The sequence below is a fragment of the Malania oleifera genome, chromosome 2 (assembly GCF_029873635.1).
Source record: "Malania oleifera isolate guangnan ecotype guangnan chromosome 2, ASM2987363v1, whole genome shotgun sequence".
Classification (NCBI taxonomy): domain Eukaryota; kingdom Viridiplantae; phylum Streptophyta; class Magnoliopsida; order Santalales; family Ximeniaceae; genus Malania; species Malania oleifera.
The window spans coordinates 60,449,088-60,472,202 of NC_080418.1; positions in this window are offsets into that span (position 1 = coordinate 60,449,088).

The following is a 23,115-nucleotide window of genomic DNA, read 5'->3' on the forward strand; positions in this document are numbered from 1 at the left end:
GCCACACAAATGTACATAGCCTTATAAACTCATAATTTATTCTGAAATCACATTTCCATGTAACATGTGTTAAAATCATTTCCCTATTCAATAACAGTATTCACAAACATAATTCTATATCATACATATTTTCCTAAAAATAAATGTTGTATAATTCATAATAATTTCATGAAAAATACTGACTTAATTTATCCCCTTACCTGATTTATTGAGAAACCCACAAAATTTTCCAAACTTACACCCGTGTGTTCCCCAGCTCAACACCTTAAAGTTTCATTTTTCCCAACTAAACTTCAATATAATATTATTTAAAACATTTTCCGTAGTCCAAAAATACCAAATAACTTATAAAGCCAAAAATAACTAACTTAGCTAGATTTTGGAATGGTGCCCAAGTTGGCCTAACCAACGAACTACTCTAGCAGATTTGAAGAGAATGTTCCCAGAAGTAGCGTGGCGGCTTCCGATCGTCGAACCGGCGAAGGACGAAGCTGAAGACTTAGAGAGAAGGATGGGGAGATGTTTTATAAAGAGAGAGAGAGAGAGACAGAGAGAGAGAGAGAGAGATAGAGAGAGAGAGAGAGAGAGAGAGAGAGGGAGGTTCCTTGAAAATTGTCACATTGAAATCCTGCATTTGACATATTTATACATGTGGCTTTATCGACGAGACACGTCACCTCGTTGACGAGACCATGAAGGGAGTTCATCAACGAACATTTATTCCTCGTTGATGAGTTTTAGGCCCTGAAATCAGCTCTCTCGGTAATGTCTCATTGATGAGACACGCGTCCTCATCAACAAGTTCAAGAGGCCTGCTCGTTGACGAGCACTCTGCACTCGTCGACGAGACCCTGCTGAAACCCTTTTTTTTTTTTAAAAAAATTCTTTTTCTCTCCTTTCTTTTATTATTTAATTGTTATGATTCTTCGGGTCTCTACAATCTGAGATATGTGGTTGCACTATGATCTAAAATAGCTACGGTACTGTGCTCTATTGATAATTGATCTAATTTATTAGGGTCTGATACTGTATAATACTATTATATGTATTATCTTACTGTTTTACCATAATTCTGATATATCTGAAATAACCATAACAATGTAATAACTAATCTGAATATGCTTTATAATCTATAAAATCTGAATAACTGAATGATATGGTTCTGTAATTTGAATATCATGGTATATCTGAAAGTACTGTAAAATATCTATCTCAATGTAAACTATAAAAATATTTGTCTTTATATATATATATATATATATATATATATATATATATATATATATTCTGTAAAACATGATATCTGTAAACTAAATAAATTTCATATTGAATTTGATGATTACTCATGCCACACAATTAAATAAATATTAAACTCATTTACTGAAATCTGGATTTTCTTAATAATAAAAGTAATTTATATCCTGTAGAATTTTGTTTCCTATAACACACATATTGTCTGATAACATTTCAAAAATTACTAGCCTAGCATATTTCCCTTTCCTAATAATATAGGCTCGTCTACTAATTCTAGCTCACACCCACGACATTCAAAATTCCGTGATCCTGAAATTATACACATATACATATTTTCCTGTCAAAAACTGAATTCTCAGAATAATTTCCATACCTACATTACCTAAATTATAAACTATTCATCATCTTACCTGGATTCCTGAGAACACCTACTAGGTTCCCTAACTTGCCTGTAGTAAAAGCCCCAAAACCTTGACTTCACAACACCCACATAAATCATCCCAAATACCAGTATAACATCTACTACTAAATCTGGGTTCAGAAAAACCTACAAACTAAATAACCCTTAAATAATCTACTTACTAGAGAATCTCTCCAGGATCAACGTGGTAGCTTCTAATTGTCAAACCGGGGAGAAATGGGGCCAAATTTGTAGAGAGAAGTTAGAGCAGCAGAAATTCTAGAGAGAGAAATAGTGAAATAAAGGTTTTCTCACCAAAATTTGATTTTCCACATATTTATAAACGACTTAACGTGTGCTTCTTCGATGAAGTGAAGAAGGGAGTTCATTGATGAAGGTAAGGATTTCATCGATGTACCAATGGGTCCGAAACAACCCCTCTCGGTATCTCTTTGTCGATGAATACTGAACTTTGTCCATGAATTCTTCAAGGAGTTCGTTGAAAAAACCAGGGCATTCGTCGACGAACCCTATTTTGCCCCCTTTAAATTTCTCCTTCTTCTCTATTATTTAATTACTATAATTTCTGGGCCTTCACATGGTCACTCCTTTAATATGCTAGAGTGCGCCTCTCCAAGTGATACCCCACGTTCGGTCAAACAACGATTCAAGAACCTGAATCATCTTCAAAATAGGAAATAAATATTGGTGTACAAAGACAGTCTCAAAATATAGCTGATTAGTACAAATTAAAGCACTAATATACTTCAAATCATATATCAAATAAAGAAGATAAGAAGCTCAAGAAAGTTTATCACTAGAGGTTCTTTATTAGAATTTTGAAACATAGTAGAAAATCAAAAACTTTAGGCTTTTAATCAACATAATATCGATAGTATTCTTCACCAAGAGTTTGAACAAGAGAGAGCTTTGGAAGAGTTTTCAATATGAATGCTTGAATGCTGATTGTATTGCTTGGTGTATAAAAATCCTTGGGTTTAGGGAGTATTCATAGAGTTTTAGAAAGCAATTCCTTGTTTCCCACATCTCTTGGAGTGTCTCCTAAGTTTTTACAACGTTTAGAATTCGAAAACTTATTTTTGGAAATTTCCCATTGCTATTTAAAATTTGAAATTTTTGTAGGTCAGTCGACTGGGCCTATTCAGTTTGGGGTCAGTTGGTTGGGTCAGTCGAATGAATCTATTCTGTCTGAGCAAAAATTGAGTTAAAAAATTGTCAGTCAACTTGGCATTCTAGTTAATCAGCTGAGCTGTCAAATTTTCAAAATTTTCAAATTTTCAATACTTTGAATCCTTAATTTTTGAAAAACTCAAATGTAACTTTAAAAATCATTTTCCGAGGTTTTTAAAAATTGGTCTCTAAGTCTATAATGTATCCTAGAGATCTTCATATATACATATTGATATTGAATGAAGTACTTACATAAGACTTCTTAAACGCAAACACTTTAAGCACTAAGTCTTCATGCTTTTTCCATTTCTTTGCGTCCATCTTGACTTCATGTCTCAATATGCTTTAAGCTACATTAATGTTGTCTATGCTTCAATATTCATTTAGATTTCATCTCTCTTTAACTCCAAGCTTCAATATTCAGTACGCTTTCATTTGATTGTCTTTGGAGTATAAGTTTTCAATGATCCTTGTGAGCACTTGACCTTGTATTCTCATACTCGAGTTCTGAAATATCATCACTTAATCAAATATATTAAGTTCCTCTAATTTGTTATCATCAAAACAAGATTTTAAGCCTTCTAAGGCCAACCAAACATATAACTAACTTAACCTAAATAGTTAAAATTACATAATTAATTTTGAAACTCCAGCGTCTAAATCGAGTTTTTGAGGTCCGAATTGAGTTGCATTAGTTCCACATGTCTTGGACATTGAAGTGGATATGTAAGGGCTAATGGTACCAAAAAAATCATCTCCAGTTGGAAATTAGACACTTAGAAGAAAAATAAGTTCAATAGTTTTGATACTTGGTTCATTTCAGAACTCAAGTGTCCAAATTGGGTATACAGAGTCCAAATTAGGTGAGGTCAATATTTACATGTCTTTGACATTGAAGTGGACATGTTGGAGCTCATGCTACCAAAAAAATCCTTTCAATTTTAAAATTAGACACATAGAACTAACTTAACCTTAATAGTTAAAATTACTTAGCTCATTTCATAACTCAAGTGTCCAAATTGAGCATACAACATCCAAATTGAGTATGATCAATTCCAACACATCCTTGATATTGAAATAGACATCGAAACTGATGGTACCCAAAAACTCATCTTGAGTTCAAAATTAGACACTTAGATGCAAAATGAGTGTCATAGTTTATGTGCTTATTTGATTTCGGAACTCAAGTGTCCAAATCGGACTTACGAGGTCAAAATTGAGTAGGGTCAATTCCAATATGTCTATAACATTAAAGTGGACATGTAGAAGCTAAAAGTATCCTAAAAATCTTCTCTAGACAAAAATTAGACACTTAAAAGAAAAATGAGTTTCATAGTTTAGGTACTTAGTTCATTTCGAAAATCTAGTGTCTAAAACGAGCACACGAGGTCCAAATTGAGTTGAGTTAGTTTGAGCACGTCCATGACATTAAACTGCACATGCTAGAGTTGATAATACCCAAAACATTCTCTCCAATTGAAAATTGGACACATAAAACTAGCTTAACCTTAATAGTTATAATTATTTCGTTAATTTCGGAACTCAAGTGTCCAAATTGGGCACAATAGGTCCAAATATAATGGGATCTATTCCAGCACATCTATGTCATTGAAGTGGGCATACAAGAGATGACAGTACCCAAAAACTTTTCTTTAACTGGAAATTAGACACTTAGAAGCAAAATGTGTTTCATAGTTTAGGTATTTAGTTCATTTTTGAACTAAAGTATCAAAATTAGGTATACAAGGTCCAAACCGAGTGAGGTCAGTTCCAACACGCCTGTGACATTGAAGTGGATGTTTTAGAGTGAATGGGACTCAAAAAAAATCCTATCCAATTGAAAATCAAACATTTATAAGCAAGATGAGTTTCATAGTTTAGGTACGTAGTTCATTTCGAAACTCAAGTGTCTAATTGAGCATACGATGCCTAAATTTAGTGGGGTCAGTTCCAACACGTCTGTGACATTGAAATGGACGTGTCAGAGTTGACTATAACCAAAAACTCTTCTTTCGTTGAAAACTAGACATGTATAATAAACTTAACCTTAATAGTTAAAATTACCTTGTTGATTTCAATACTTAAGTGTCTAAATCAAACATACAAAGTCCAAATTGAGTGGGATCAATTCTAACATGTTTGTGACATTAAAGTGGACCTGTTGGAGCTTACGGTATTCAAAAAACTCTTCTTTAGTTGAAAATTAGATACTTAAAAGTAAAATGAATTTCATAGTTTAGGTACTTAGTTCATTTGAGAACTCAAGTGTACAAATTGGGCATACGAGGTCCAAATTGAGTGGGGTCAACTTCAACACATCTGTGACATTGAAGTGAATGTGCTGGCATTACAAAAAAAATTGAGTTTTATTGATGAAAGTATTAGTGACGAGTTTAATTTCGTCACTAAAAGTGTCATATTAGTGACGGTTTTTTGAAACCGTCACTACTAGTGTAAGAATTAGTGATAGTTTTCAAAATCGTCACTAATAAAGAATTTTTAGTGACGAAACTGTCAACCCTGTGGGTCATACCATGTTTTGATTATGACAAATACTCAGGTATTTAATATCTGCTGAGTTGATGTGATGGTTTATTTTGGCAGTATCCTATGATGGCACTCGGAGACTTGAAGGAAAACGAAGACCTTGAAGGTCTGTAATAGTAAATAGGGCTTTGATTGTAATAATTGCATGCATCACCTACATGGTTTAATATGTAAGCTCAAAATGAAAATGACCTTAGACAGACCTTAGGGAACACCCGGTCGACCGACACTAGATTTTTTCGATGCTCTAAAAAGGACCTAGAAATGACTTTAGGACACTTACTCATGCATACACATGTTTGATTATTTGGAATAGGGTGTTTGTTGCATGAAACAGGACCGAAATGCACAAAATGTGCACCTTCGGTTGACCGGCACCTCACGTTTATTTTGCCCCTGCTCGAACAAACTTGGTCCGGATCAACAAGTTAACCACAGTCCGGTCGACCCACCAATGTAGTTCATTTTGACCCCGGTTGACCGAACCCAGTCCGGGTCAAAAAGTTGACCACAGCCCGGTCGACCAAACTATGTAGTTCATTTGGCCCCGATCGACCGAACCTCTTAGGAGTCAAATTTTTACCACCTGGTCGACCGAGCCCAAAAAGTACTCCAATGCTCTGGTCGATCAAGGGTCCTCGGGAGTTTTTCCAATGCTATGGTCGACTGAACTATCCAGTTCAAATATTCCTAGTCGACCGAATCGCGCTAATTTGGAAAAATAGCGTCGGACATACTTGCCCGGTCAATTGAACCCGTCCTGGTCGACCGGTGCCCTCGGGTTGGTCCGAATTTTTACTGCGGTTAACTTTTTTAAACAGGGTTAAATAAATTAAATATTGTTAAAAATTTTCTAATTATTCCACTTATGTCCCTAACGGTTATATTTCAGGGGTAGTTTATAAATACCCCCTTATTTTGAGTAATTAGTGTGGGATTAGCATTCTTGATTAGGAGAAATTCTCTCAAATTCCCAAAACCTATAATACTCATTTTTGAGTCTTCAACACTTATTCTTACCAGTTCTTACTACTCAAGTATCTTTTGTAAGTGTGATTTAAGTGTTGTTGTTCCATAAGGATTACTCTCTTAAGGTTGTTGTTGTGTGAAAGTATTTTATTTGAGAGCACATCCTTAAGTGTTCTTAGGAGGCTTTATTAATAAGTCTTTCCTAAGAAGACTTTGTTGGAGCTTCTGAGTATTGCATTGTCATTGCAATATCTTGAGAAGCTTGTATTTGATTTTGGTTGCAAAAATTCTTTTCAAATCACTTTTAAATATTTAATGTGTTTTTATCTTGATAAATCTTTGAAGAGATATTTGTTTGTGTGATAAAAATCTTTGATGAAATATTCATTGATTTATCTCATTTGTTGAATACAAAGATTAAACTCTTTTTGCAAACCAAACATATACATTACTTGAGCATCATACGATTGAGAAAATCTACTGATTGAAATATACATTTATATTGTTTGGCTAATATCTTTGTTTGAGCATTTAGATTGAACATCCTATAATACAAAGATCATATAGGTTTGCACTCTCACGCACTGATTACATAGATAGCAAATATTTATTTGAGAGTTGACATATTGTAAACCACATTGAGCTTACATATTAAATCATATTGTGGTGTATGTAACTGAGCGTATCTGGGTACACATCTGCTTTACTTGAAAGTACAATCACTGTACCATTATTCTTGATTGTGAACGTACTATTGTATTTCTAGGCACGGGCTTGAAGAGGGAGACTAGCCCTTTGAAATAGTCCCAGATTGGCTTAGACCTGGTTAGGAAAGTTAGGTACGCCATCTTGGTAAGGCGTGTTGGTTGAGGTCAGCCCCTTTAATTGATTTGCTTGTAAAGGTTGAGGTCAGCCCAGTGCTAATTGACCTGGTTGTAATCGGTGCTGCTCCACCCTTAAGTGAGCCTTTAGTGGAATCCTCGGGCTTGCGAGCTAGAGGTGGGGATATTGGCACAGTTGGCCGAAACCCGATAACATATCGTGTGTCGGTTTACATTTTCGCACTTTATATTTACCGCACGTGTATGTTATGGTATGAATGATGTGCAAGATTTAAATTCCGCATATTTATTTATCAGCACATTTGGAATTGTATAGAAAGACCCTAGGTTACCAAATCATATTGACTTATGACTTAACCTAGGAGAAAAGTTTAAAATTCCAATTCACCCCCTCTTGGGAATACACCAATTCTAACAGAAACTGAAATCATCACAAATAATTTCATCTCTAAAATCCAATTTTCCTGCTCAAACCATTGTGGAAAACCACTTTTCGTGTGGAAACTATTCCGAGAAAATATTAGCGACATTTTCTAGGGTATTAGTGACAACTTCAAAGTGTCACTAAATGGCACTTATTAGTGATGGTTAATTGACTGTCACTAATAGTATCATATTAGTAATGGTTCTATAAGTCATTACTAATAATGCACGTTGACTGTAAAAAAGTCAACAATATTAGTGACGACTCCTAAAAACCATCACTAATAATGAATTATTAGTAATAGTTCTTCTAAATCATCACTAATAGTCTTGTATTAGTAACAATTTATAGAATTGTCACTCACAATACTTTTGTTGACTGGGAAAAAGTTAACAATATTAGTGACGGTTTATTAGAACTGTTACTAGTAGCCTATTATTAGCAACGAATTTACTAAATCATGACTAATAGTATTTTTTTATTTAAAAAATATGAAAATAATTTATTTAACTATATTAGTGATGGTTTATAAAAACCACCACTAATAACCTGGTATTAGTAATGATTTATGGAACCATCACTAATAATGCATTTGTTGACTGAGAAAAGTCAACAATATTAGTGATGGTTTGTTAGAACCGTTACCAATAGCCTATTATTTGCGATTAATTTACTAAATCGCCACTAATAGTATTTTAAACAATTTTTAAGAGTTTTAGTGATGGTTTTAGAATCGTCACTAATAATCGAACTAATTAAAACCCTATTTCTCATTTTTTTCTCCAATTCCATTCTTTCCCTCTTTTCTTTCCTGTGCGCATCCTCTCCCTAAGCCTCCCTCCTTTCCCTCCTCTCCCTTTTTCTCCTCTCTCATTTCTTCTTTCCAGCCTATGTGTGTTCTCTCCGGCCATCGTAGCCGTTGCCGTTGCTTCCAACTGTCGTTGCCATCGCCGCCACTCGCCTGAGCTGCTCCTCATCCTATCGCTGTCGGTCGCCTGAGGTCATTCAGCTCTCGGCCAAGTTTTTCTTCTTCTTCTTCTTCTTCTGCAAATTGTGGGTTAATAGTGCATGCGTGGTACATGCGTGTGTGTGTGTGCGCGTGCATGTGCGTGTGCAGAAGAAGTGTGACTGTGTGTCTAAGGTATTCTAATCCTCTCTGTGTGTAGTTGTTTGTGTAAATGTCCCAGTGAACAGCTGACCTTTAGAAGGGGAATCAATGGACTCTATAATGAGTGTCTGCATGATGTACCTTAATGAATGTTTCCGTAATTTTTTTTGTTCTACTATTTTTTCCCCTTATTTTTTTGCATTGTTTAGGTGCTTATTTTAGTGCTTTATTGAGTGCTATTTTTAGGTTTTTTTTTTCTTTGCAAAATTTTGCTTCCAACTATGTTAACTATTTTTGCTGTGGTTTTGCACAACATTTTCTTCTTCCTAGAGTGTTTGCTCAAAAATTCTTTTTCATTTTTCCTTAAAATGTTTACTAACATCAATTTCCTTAAATTATTTTCCTAAAATGGTCCCTTAGACCCTATTCGAAACTTGGAAAACATCAGGGAAGGAAATGAAAGTTGACGGTATCCATTTTTCATGTTTAGTTGTCAAGGAAAACGAGAAAGAAAATAAATATATAATAAATTGATGAACAAATTTTTTTTTTTAACAAATAATGAACATTACAAAAAGTTGATTTAACCGATCAATAAATTTTGTTCTTTCTTAATTTCTTACCAAATTAAAAAAAATATTTCATTTGTAATTGTATTTGATGTGAGAAGAAAATTCTCGTGTAGCTAATTCTATCTAATAGGACTTAGGGCTTGTTGTTGTTGTCTTTGTCTTTGAAGAAAACACATCGAGAATTGAATTAACCCTTTTTTTTTTTTTCATTTTTTTTCAAACAAAATCCTTTATCAAAATGGAGTCTTATAGAAAATAAATATTTCACAACTCTTTATAAGGCATGGGTTATTCTCTACCCCTCCCGTTCTAATAATTGACTTATTGACTAGGGGAAGGTTTGTGCCGGGTATCTTTTGCATTGTAAGGGGATCTTCGTCAACTATCAGTGCCTTGCCCTTGATTAACTATATCAAATATGCCACTATTCTTTCAAGCATCTCAACTCGATTAGTTGCGGAAGCTTGACTTTGGAGGTTTCATATTGCATGACTTTGATTGAGTCATGATGGAGTTGCAAGCAATGTGATAATGGGGCTTCTTGGGATGTGTAATTTTTAAAATGCCAAAAAAAGTATAATTGAAGAGAAAGAACCATGACAAAAGAAAAGTGTACATTGTGGTTCCTAAATGAGGATAAGTTCCCACATGGATCTTAGTTACCTTTGTCAATCCAAAATACTTTAGTGCCACAATAGATGCATTTTGACAACCTGAGCAGAAACTAGAGTCTCATGGGGATTGTTAACAATTTGCCCATGGTTAGTCATACTAACCTAAGCTTGATACTAAAAAAAAAATTTATGTTTCCAAAAAGTCTTCTTACATAAAAAAATATTCAAAAAAAAAAAAGAAAGATAAAAAGTACATCATGTTGGGTACTTAGGGACTATATCCATTATTTTGTAACATCTTTTAAGAAAAGCTAAAGGCGTTTGTTTCCTAAGACTAGTACCTCTAACGGCCACAACTCTTTTGCTTCTTATGCCATTCCCTTGGTGGTATGTGCTTCTCCTCATGCTACATTCCAATGCGGCCTCAATTTTGATGTTTTTCCATGGCAATATAGATTTGAATTTCCTCCAACTAGAGCATCAATTGCTAATTTTCTTCTTGCATTTGGTAGACAAGCTTGCTGTCTCCCCAAGTCTTAAATTTTTTATATGGAATAACGTATCTTATCCATGAGTCTAGAGATGAAGTTGTTTTCTTCTTGTAGCTCCATCACTAGGATATTGCTTGTTGGTTGAGTTGAAAGCATCCGCATGCTTGATGCCAATTTTTTTTTTTTTTTTTTGTGTATAAACATACAACCGAGCATTTGCATGCTTGATGCAGAAATTGAGAATTGCATGCTGGATAAATGATTAGGATATTGCTTGTTGGCTGAGTTGAAAGCATCTGCATGCTTGATGCAGAAATTTTATTTTCTTAATATACAACTGAGCATCTACATACTTGATGTAGAAATTGAGAATTGCATGTTAGATAGATGACTAGGATATTGCTTGATGGTTGAGTTGAAATCATCTGCATGCTTGATGCCGAATTTTTTTTTTTTCTGAATATATAATTGAGCATACGCTTGCTTGATGCAGAAATTTGAGAATTGCATGTTGAATAGATGACTAGGATATTGCTTGCTGGTTGAGTTGAAAGCATCTGCATACTTGATGCAGAAATTGTGAAATGCATGTTGTAACGACCCCAAAAATAATAAGCATGGAAGTGTAAGAAAATAAATAAATAAATATATATATATTATTAATTAATTAACTAAACATAATTAAATTGAATTAATTAAATAAATCATATCATGGATATAAATATATATATATATAATAATAATAATAATATAATAAGGTATAATAGTAAAATATATGTAAGGAAGTACAAACTTCATGAAGATTCAAGATTGTGAATTTGGCCTCGCAGAACCGAATTCACTTGCACTTTCTCTCACCATTCTCCCACTCTCTCTCCTCCATCAACCTCTCTTTCTCACTAAGATTTCTTGGTGAATCGTGCGCTGATTGAAGAATGGGAAGTATCCCTGGGTTCCAAATTCAACCACCAACATTTTACTTGGAGTGAATTTGTCGTAGGATCGTCATAGGCACCACTCCAGGGATAAGGTAACTCCCTCACTTTCCTCAAGTTCAAATTTTCAACTAAATTGACGATCTGATGCGATATCAAGGTTCCAACTTTCATCCTCGCTGTTTTAATCGAAATGGATTTGTGATTTGGGCTTCCTAGGCACCCTCCTGAGATAAGATGAGGAGTACAAATTATGTCATTTTTTAAAAAAATTTAACCAATTAAATTGTATAATTTAATTATTAAATTGTAATATTTGATTATATTAGATTTTTAGAGATATTCCTGAGATCATATTAAACTACAGAATTGGATTATATTAGATTTTTATAAATATTCCTAGGATTAAATTAAGCTGTAGGATTGGATTATACTAGATTTTTGGAAATATTATTGGGATTAAATTAATCTGTAGGGATTTGATTAAATATAATTTTGGGGGAATATTTTGGAATTAGATTAAACTGCGGGGATTTGATCATATAGGTGTTTTTAAATATGTTAGAAATTAAATTTAAATAAGGGAAGTGAACTATACCCACATTTCTTTAGAATTTAATCGATTAACGAGAGCGTGTGAGTGAAGGGATGTTAGAATAGTAATTATTCCACGGTTGAACAGATTAAACTAGGGCATGTGAATACAGGGGCTTGTGCAAACGCCGCAGACGTCTATTTAGAGAACTTGCAGGCATGCCCTTAGGAAACGGGTAAGGGGAATAGATTATCTCAGGTATTTTCAGAAGTTTAACTAATTAAAAATAAATATGTGATTAAAGAAGTATTATATATGATTTTATGAATTGTCAGGCTTATGGAAATAGGATGTTGAATTAATTATTATATGTAAGTTTTGGGAAAAATCAGTTGTTGAATTTAAGTAAGATTCTAGAGTTGAGTACTTTGATATGCATATTTTCTAGATGATTATTATATTATGAATTTTCATTCAAAATTGTGTGGCATGAGAAAAAGGGTTTTGTTACTGTACAGTTAATCATATGGGAATATTTTATGATAAAACATGATTTTAAACAGAAATATGAAGTAGCAATTTTACCCTGGAATATTATGAAATGACGCTTTTATACCAACATACAGATGTGTTATACATAGAAGTGATTTATATTGAGATATATATATACACACATATATGTTTTATACAGTTATGATGAGATGAGATATACGTAGACATGTTTTATACAGATATAATGAAATGTGATATATATAGACATGTTTTATCATACATGAAGTTATGGGATATATACATACGCGATTTATACAGATATGATGAAATGAGATATATATATACAGACATGATGAGATATACATAGACATGATCAGTTATGAAAGACAGTTATATATAGAGATTTGTAGATGAGTATATTTCCCTTCTTGTATACAGGTCAATATGAGATTATTCTCCTCGTATACAGGTCAGGGTAAGGATGTGTATAGTAGACTCCCTCCTTGTGTACAGGTCAGCATGAGGTTATCCTCCTCGTACAAAGGTCAGCTTGAGGATAAGTATAGCAAAGTCCCTCCCTATATACAAGCCACCATGAGGTTATCCTCCTCATATATAGGTGAACAAGAGGATGAGTTTAGCATAATCCCTCCCTATATACGGGTTAGCATAAGGTTATCCTCCTCATATACAGGTCAGCATGAGGATGAGTATAGTGGAATCCCTCCCTATATATGGGTCAACATGAGGTTATGCTCCTCGTATATAGGTCAGCATGAGGAAGAGTATAGCAAGGTCCCTTCCTGTATACGAGCCAGCATAAGGTTATCCTCCTTTTATATAGGTCAGCATGAGGATGAGGAATTTATGATGATAAGAGTGAGTATTCTAGGAAGATTCTATTAGGTAAATATAATAGATGATTTACGTACATAGAGGTATGCATCGCGGTAAAGTATGAGTATGTATTATTCAAATATATGTATAGGAGTGAGTTACAGTTATAAAGGCATGTATGTAGATTTAAGAGAATATGGTATTTATTGAGCTAAAATGAGTTTTGAAAAGGAAATATGTATTTTCAGATGTATGTATATAGAAGTGTGAGTACAGTACTAATGACATTTCAGTAAATGTGAGAACAACATTAATGATATTGCTATAAAATTTTATTAATAAATGGTAATATCTTGCTTATAAGATATCTCACATGCCACACACTGATAATAATATATTTCTTCTTACTGAGAGGTGTCTCACCCCTTGATTACTTAAAATTTTTCAGAAACTATGTGGAGAATAATAGGAATCAGAGTAGCGCAGTGAAGTGTGGGTAGTACTTGGTTTAGATTTCATAGTTATTGCAAGTGTAAGTGAGATACTAGTTTACCAAGTTTGTGTCTATGTCAGGATAGAAGGTCATGTGGGGAATTGAATTATTTTAATTATGTTTGAATAAGTTCAGAGTTTTATTATGATATCCATCATTTGAAGAGTTTAGATATATGTTATAATATTGGGATAGTTTAGTACTTTGGTAACTAGCATTTGAAGAGTTTCACTGTCTTTATCAGTTATTATTATAATATGAAATATTCAAGATATTACCGATACTATCAGAGAAATTGAACGAAAATTTTTAGGTGGCTACAGTTGGTATTAGAGCCTATTAGTTCTGTGGACTTAAGTAAGTGATCTTACTAGAGTATAGGAATGAGTTATGATGAGGATAGGAAATTGGTAGAGCAAGTATATAGTACGTCATTATTGGAGGACAAGTTGGAATTTTGGGTTTCGATTTCACAGCCTAGAAATAGAAATCCATTGACAGCTTTTTGTGTTTTTTCTGTAGTAGTCGACGGTTATAGAAAAGTCATGGAAAACCATTGAAAATTTTGTTTCTAAGCGGTAACACTAAACCTTAAATTGGGAGCATAGACGGTGAGTCGGTTGGTTGTACAAAGAAAGTTTCTAAGAGGGAGGCCCAATTATTTTAGTATGAGGATGTACTATATTTTATAGTTGCTTGGTTAGACGATTGTATCGATCGTGTTATGATAATGAGATTCTAAGATTGTTTTGTTATATTTTCAAATGGACCTTGGGAATAGCAATGCTTATGCTAGTGGTGATGATGATACTGGGCCCTCTAGTATGGGCGGCGGTGATTTTGATGCAGTCCTGTGCAGTGTTGCTCAGTAGGTTATGGCGGAGATAGCACGGAGTTCTAGGGAGCAGGATTGCCCATTAGTGGACTAGAGATGCAGTATAAAGCAGTTCACTTGGATGAATCCTACGGCCTTTTTAGGAGTGCAGACCCGATTATGGCAGAAAACTAAATACAGAAGATTGAAAAGATTCTGACAGTACTGTGATGCACCAACGTTTAGACTGACAGAGGAAACTGAGCGATGGTGGTCAGCAGTGAGGCTCCTGGAGGAGCAGAGACCAGTACCAGTAACCTTGACTTGGGGGAGGTTTAAGGAGATCTTTTTTGACCTCTATTTCCCTACCTCCATTAGAGATGTTAAAATGGAGAAATTTCTAAATCTGACTCAGGGTCATCTGATAGTGCCACACTATGTTGCTAAATTGCTGGAGCTTTCCCATTTCTCCCCCATGATGATCCCAGATGAGCTCAGGAAGTCACAAAGACTCAGGAGGGGGCTGATACTAGAGGTGTATGAGCTGGTAGTGGTTCTGCAAATATGGGATTTTACTAAGTTGGTGTATAAAGCCACCGTAGCCGAGGCTAGTCGACAAAGAAGCCCATAGGGGTAGAATCAGAGGAAGAGGCCCATGCCTACTAGGTTTCAGGAAGGTTCTAGCTAGGGTTTGAGGAACAGAAATAGTGAAGGTCAGAGACAGGAGATGGGAAACCAAGCTGGACAAGGTAATCCATTACGCCCTATTTGCACTAAATGTAACAAGAGGCATAAGGGGGAATGTCAAGTTGGAATAGATAACTGTTATATGTGCTATAGACCTAACCACATTACACGAGAATGTCATGGATCGATAAATAATGCACCCCAATAAACGTTTTCGTGTTTCAAAACCCTTAGAGGATCGAGCGTAGCCTTACATGGAAAGACTAAGATACTATAGTTGCAAGTGAGTATAGTTGCAAGTGAGTGCTTACGTAACTCAGTGGTGTGTATATGTACATATATATTTTGTTTTAGGTGATGTAATAATGATACTGGGATGTACTTGTTTACTTTGTGGAAATCTAGTAATCTAGTATGTATAGTTTTGGCAAGGCCTATTCTTGCTTTCATAGGTAGTGGATAAATGTCTGCAAGAATGAAATATAATGAGCAACCTCGTGGATATGTTGTTTGAAGGGTGAATGGTAAGCTATGTAGGTTACATTGAGCTATTTGAGGTTTAGTTTGGTTGAACAAATTTGGTATGGTAATCCCTTAGTGGGTTTTGTCATAGTTACATCGAGTAGAATCAAGGATAGGGGTACGTTGCATTACCTTCTTGACATTTTGAGATTGTTGGTTGAGAAAGTGTTGAACAAACTTAGGTAGTTTTTATTACTAATTTAGTAATGAGATTTTAGTAATGTATGACGGTGGGAAGTAAAACCAAAGATGCATGCGTGTGGACATAAATGGGAACATCCATATTTTGTTGTGAATTGAATTTATTTAACTTATGCTTGGAATCATATGCAAGGTGCACATGGGAGTGCAATATTTTGACATAAATCAAATTTTTGGGTGCTGACTATGATGAAGATTTTCTATTGTCTTCATAGATCATGTAGGAAATTTATTTTCAAAATTTGAATCCATCTTGGCTATAATAGGATGTTCAATTCGTTGGTTTAGGTTAGTTGCCAATTTTGGTAAGATTGTTTGCAAGGTTAACTTAAATTCGTTGAGTTCACGATAAATTTTATTCGGAATGGTAGTTACCAAATTTTGAAGACGAGATTTTTAAAAGGAGGGGAGAATGTAACGACCCCAAAAATAATAAGTATGGAAGCGTAAAAAATAAATGCATAAATATATTATTAATTAATTAATAGTTATTAAATTGAATTAATTAAATAAATAATATGATGGTTATATATATATGTATATAATAATAATATGATAAAGTATTATAGTATAATATATGTTAAGGAAGTATAAACTTCATGAAGATTCAAGATTGTGAATTTGGCCTCCTAGAACCAAATTCACTTGCACTTTCTCTCTCCTCCGTCCAACTCTCTTTCTCTCTAAGATTTCTCAGCGAATTGTGCGCCGATTGAAGAACGGGAAGTATCCCTGGGTTCCAAATTCGACCACCGACATTTTAACTGGAGTGGATTTGTTGTAAGGTCATCATAGACACCACTCTAGGGATAAGGTAACTCCCTCACTTTCCTTAATTTCTCTTCAGATCTTCATCTAAATTGACGATCAAACACAATATCAGGGTCTCAGCTTCCATTATCGTTGTTTTAATCAGAATAGATTTGTGATTTGGGCTTCCAAGGCACCACTCTTGTGATAAGGTGAGGAGTACAAATTATGTCTGTTGTTTTAAAAATTTAACCGATTAAATTGTAGTATTTAATTATTAAATTGTAGTATTTGATCATATCAGATTTTTGGAGATATTCCTAGGATTAAATTAAACTGTAGGATAGAATTATATTAGATTTTTGGAAATATTCCTAGAATTAAATTAAATTGCAGGATTAGATTATATTAGATTTTTGGAAATATTCTTGGGATTAAGTTAAACTGTAAGGATTTGATTAAATAGAATTTTTGGAAAATATTTTGGAATTAGATTAAACCGCAGGGATTTGATCATATAGTTGTTTTTAAATTTGTTAGAAATTAAATTTAAATAAGGAAAGTGGACCATACTTGCATTTCTTTAGAATTTAATCGGTTAACGGGAGCGTGTGAGTATAGGGATGTTAGAATAGTAATTATTCTAAGGTTGAGCTGATTAAACTAGGGCATGTAAATATAAGGGTTTGTATGAACGCCGCGGGCATCTGTTTAGGGAACTTGCAGCCACGTCATCAGGAAGCAAGTAAGGGGAATAGATTATGTTAGGTATTTTCAGAAGTTTAACTAATTAAAAATAAAGCATGTGATTAAAGAAGTATTATATATGATTTTCTGAATTATCAGGCTTATGGAAATAGGATGTTGAATTAATTATTATATGTATTTTTTGGGAAAAATCAGTTGTTGAATTTAAGTAAGACTTTAGAGTTGAGTGTTATGATATGCGTATTTTACCGACGATTATTATATTATGAATTATCATTCAATATTGTGTGGCATGAGAAAAAGGGTTTTGTTATTGTACAGTTAATCATATGGGAATATTTATGATGAAACATGATTTTATATAGAAATATGAAATAGCCATTTTACCTTGGGATATTATGAAATGACGCTTTATACCAAAATACAGATGTGTTCTATACAGATGTATTTTATACAGATGTGATTTATACTGAGATAAATATATATATATATATATATACATGTTTTATACAGTTATGATGAGATGAGATATATGTAGACATGTTTTATATAGATATAATGAAATATTATATATATATATATATATATATATATATATATATATAGACATGTTTTATCAGACATGAAGATATGTGATATATACATAGGCGATTTATACAGATACGATGAAATGAGATATATATATATATATATATATATATGTATACAGACATGATCAATTATAAATGATAGTTATATACATAGATTTGTAGATGAGTATAATTCCCTCCCTGTATATGGGTCAATAGGATATTATTCTCTTCGTATACAGGTCAGCATAAGGATGAGTATAGTAGAGTCCCTTGTTGACTCTATGAGTCCTTCCTATTTTTATTCTGACAAATCCAATGGTTCTTACATGTGCACCGAGCTTTTGAAATAGGATAATCTTTTGCATGCACTGAGGGTAGGAACACAAGGAAGCCACAAGGAACGCAAAGATCACATCACATATGGCATTTGAAGAGCAAAGAGATTGAGGAACAAAAATAATGAACACCATTTGCTTATTGTGTTTGCATTTATTCTTTTGGGTCCATAATATTAATCATGGTCTGTAATAATTAATGCATTGCATGCATAATAGCACATATAAGCTCAATGACTATAGTTTGACCATAGAGAACCACATGATCATTGGGATCACCTCCGGTCATTTGATGTCAGTTTTTTTGGACTTAATGCTCAAGGTCATAGATTGACTTTAGGTCCCTGAACATCACATGAAAAGTTCCCTATAAGGTCGACCGAACTAACACATGGGTTACTCCTAACAAGTCGGTTGACCGAACCACTAGCTCAAATCTGACCTGGTCGACCAAACCTCAGAATATGGTCAATCGAACCTCAAAGGGTTCAAAATTGCCTTAATACGATCGACCAAAACCTTAGTTCAAAAATGCCGTAGCCGACCGAACTTAGTGATATGGTCGACAGAACCTCAAATATGGTCGACCGAAACTTTTGGGTTACTCAATTTTTACCGAGGTTAAACATGGTTATTTTTTCTTAACCTTAAACTTTTTTTGGAGTGTCTATATTTATTCCCTCATTTGGTTTGATTAGCATGGATTTAGCAAATTAATTAAGAAAAATTTCCTTTGAAATTCTGAGAGCACTTTCTTCACATATAAGCCATATACTCTTCCCTGGTTCGTTCAATTGCAAAATATTTTTTGAGTGCTAGTATTCTAAGTGATCCTACACGTCCTACTATTGCTCAAACTCTCATACTTGCAAATTTCTTGTTGATTTTTTTCATTAAGAGTTAAGCCCAAAAGCTTTCCCCCTTGAGTTAATCAATATTCATTTTGTGGGGAAACTTTTCATTAGCTTGTGAGTCTTTACATTTTTTATTGCAAGACTTTTAGTGTAATAACCGGAAAAAAAATAAAAAAAATAATTAATTAAAATTATTAATTAATTAATTAGTCAAACATTATTAAATTAATGTATTAAACAAACAAATAAAAAGAAATAATAGGAAAAAAAAGTTAAGAGTAATTATTAATTAATTAAATATTATTAACTTGAATTAATTAAGTTAAGTAAAATGGTGAATATATATATACATAAGTTAAGTTAAGTAAGTTAAAAAAAAAAAAAAAAGTTAAGAAAGCTGAAGCTTTCTTCCAGAGCTGTCCTGCGCCTCTCTTTGTGCTCTCTCTTACTCTCTGTATACTCTTCATCTCCGCCTCTCTCTCTCTCTCTCTCTCTCTCTCTCTCTCCTCATTTCTTGACGAATATTTGACCGATCGGGAAACAGAAGGTGCCATTGGATTCCTAACTCTGCCACCGACATTTCTATTGGAGCGGATTTGTCGTGGGAGCGGTGTAGGCACCATTCTTGGGGTAAGGCAACTTTCCCCTAATTTCTCAATTTCTTGTTAAATCTGCTGTTAAATCGATGATCAGGCACCACCATGGGGTTCTAGTTGTGATCGTCGTGATTTTGATATAAGTAAACTTTCAATTGGGGTTTTCTAAGTCTCACTCCAAAGCGAGAGTGAGATTTGGGAAATTTGGTAATTTGGCTATATTTGAGGGTATAACTGTTTATTTGGTATTTAAGGGCCTAAGAAATATTAAAATAGTATTTTATTTAGGATTAATTTAATGAAGTTAGGATTTTTGATTCAGGATTCGGGTGAGCGCCACAGGTATTTTTCAGAGTCCCTGTTGGCGTAGCTCAAGAAACTAGGTAAGGGGAAATTATATATTAAATTAGATTTTATGAAATTAAAGGTAACAAGTTACGTTATATTATATGTATGTTTTGATGTGAATTATTAAAATGCCAACCATGTAAAACTATGATTTCTGAGCGTAGGACCACTTATTTAGTTATGTATTTGTGGAAATGAACTGAAAAAAAAAAAAGTGAAAGGAATTTTCTAGATAATTATGTAATAAAAGAAATGTATTTTCAACATATAATGTTAAATGTGGGTTGGCCTATTTTACAGGAATATGTATGAATTTTTACTATTTAATTGTGTGGCATGAGATTCTGTGCAAATATATGTTAAATATATGAGATGCAGGTTAAGTAAGTAAAGCATTGTGAATAAAATATGATATGGGCAATGTTGCCTGTGTATGTTAATGCAACCGTGCAAATAGCTGAAAGATGCTGGGTAAATGTATGACAGCTGAAATATGTTGGGTAAAATTTCTGAAAGATGTTGGGTAAAACAGCTGAAAGATGCTGGATAAAACAACTGAAAGATGCTAGGTATGTAATGAAATGAAATGAAAATGAGAATGAATGAAACGAAAATGATGTGTGAAATGTGAACAATGTAAAATGGGAAAGAGTCACTTGAAGTGAAATGAAATGAAATGTTAAATTTATGAATATGAACATATGTGAATAATTAAATAATGATAGAAAGAACAATGTACTATGATACTAGAAGTATCTATGCTCGTAGAACAGATTACGATTGGGTGGGGCGTACTCTTCGCCTGAGAGCTTGCTAAGAAAGGAGAGTGCGCTAATAGCTTCAAATGTGGCAGCAGCAGCAGTGTAACGTACTAGGGCAGAGGGAACCTACTTGTATGGGCGGGTTGATTTTCCTATCCTTAGGGCCTTTGCCAGTAAACTATTGTTAAATGCGTGAGTATGAGATGTTAACACTTGAGGGCTTACTGAGTAAGGTGAGTGCCCTGGTATGCTTTAGTTATGACCTTGGGGTTACCTATGTATCAAAGCAGAGGGATGCTACTTGTATGGGCGGGCAATCACCCCTATCCTTAGGTAATCTTGTGGGTTAAACCGTTGCATGTATTTGATTAGGTTCAGAAAATGATTTCAGTGTTTATGATAACATTTTGCAAATATTATTAAAATGATATTTATGAACCTCATTTTAGCTATACACTATTTTAATATATTGTTTCTTCCCTTACTGAGATGTGTCTCACCTGAGTATAAATTTATCTTTTCAGGATTTTCTCGAGATTGAGCTTTAAGAGCTCGAGGTTTTTATAGCATTATTGGGAAATAGAAAAAATAAAATGGTATATTTCTATGTTAATTTTGGGGAATGTAAATATTTATGTTTTATGTCTTTATGTTTTAAGTCTGTTGAGTAAGGAATGATTGTGAAAATACTGAAATTTTTTGGAAGTTATGTAGATTTATGGAAATATAGGTGATGGATGATTTATTATGGATTATAGTTAGAATTAGTAAACTTTGGTATTATGTTATATGGAGAATTATGGATTATCGGGATTTTATTAGGTATAATGCGCTGAACCCAGGTTTAAGGCTTTGGAGCGTTACACTTAGGCTTGTTTTGTGCTTTGTAGAAAACTTTTTGACAAGCTTGCTTTGAAAATATCACTTGTGCTTAAACTCGTGAAAATCATTTTGAGGTATTTTGATTATATCCTTGGAAATCTTTGAAACCCTATTTGTGGTTGATATATATTTATATATTGTTTAAAAGATATTATCATAGCACACTCTCACACTCTGATTGCTAAACTTGCATTACCTTGAGAGTAGTCATTTAATCTACATTGAGCTTATAATATCCTATCATATTCTAGTGCATTTGTTATACTGGTATAAATCAGCTTATTGGAGTAGTATGCATTTTTGTACATGAAATTTATGTTGTGAATCTGTTGTATTCTAGGCGTGGCCTGAAGGGGTGATAATCTAGCCGATAAGGATTGCTTGTAAAGGTTGAGGTCAACCATGGAAATTTGATCTGGTGTTGTATACGGTGCCGCTCCATCCGCTAAGTGAGTAATAGTGGTAATCCTCAAGCTTGCAAGCTGAGGCGAGGACGTAGGCAAGTTTGACCAAACCCCAATAACATTTCTTGTGTCGACTTTAATTTTCGCACTTAAATTTACATACTTGAAAGTCATTATTTTAATCACTGTGAATGTTTTAGAATTATTGAGATTGCTTTAATTGCTTTACATTTTTTTTTACTTAGTTTGATTTCTACCGAATTGGTTCATTCTTAGAAAGACCCTAGGTTGCGAAATACTGATTGTGATTTGAACATAACCTAGGAAGAAATTTTAAAACTCCAATTCACCCCCCCTCTCTTGGGAATACACCAAAGTCAACATCCCTCCCTGTATACGGGCCAGCATGAGGTTATCCTCGTTGTATACAGGTCAGCGTGAGGATGAGTATAGCAGAGTCCCTCCTTGTATATGGGCTAGCACAAGGTTATCCTCCTTATATACATGTCAGTATGAGGATGGGTTTAGTAGAATCCCTCCCTGTATATGGGTCAACATGAGATTATCCTTCTCGTATACAGGTCAGCATGACGATGGGTATAGCAGAATTCCTCTTTGTATATGGGTTAGCATGAGGTTGTCCTCCTCGTATACAAGTCAGCATGAGAAAGAGTATAGCAGGGTCCCTCCCCATATACAAGTCAGCATGAGGTTATCCTCCTCATATACAGGTTAGCATGAGGATGAGCAATATATGATGATAAAAGTGACTACTCAGGGAAGATTCTATTAGGTAAATATAACAAATGATTTATGGTCACAAAGGTATCCATCGAAGTAAAGTATGAGTATGTATTATTCAAATATATGTATAGATGCGAGTTACAGTGATAAAGGCATGTATGTAGATTTATGAGAATAGGGTATTTATTAAGCTAAAATACATTTTGAAAAGGAAATATGTATTTTTAGCTATA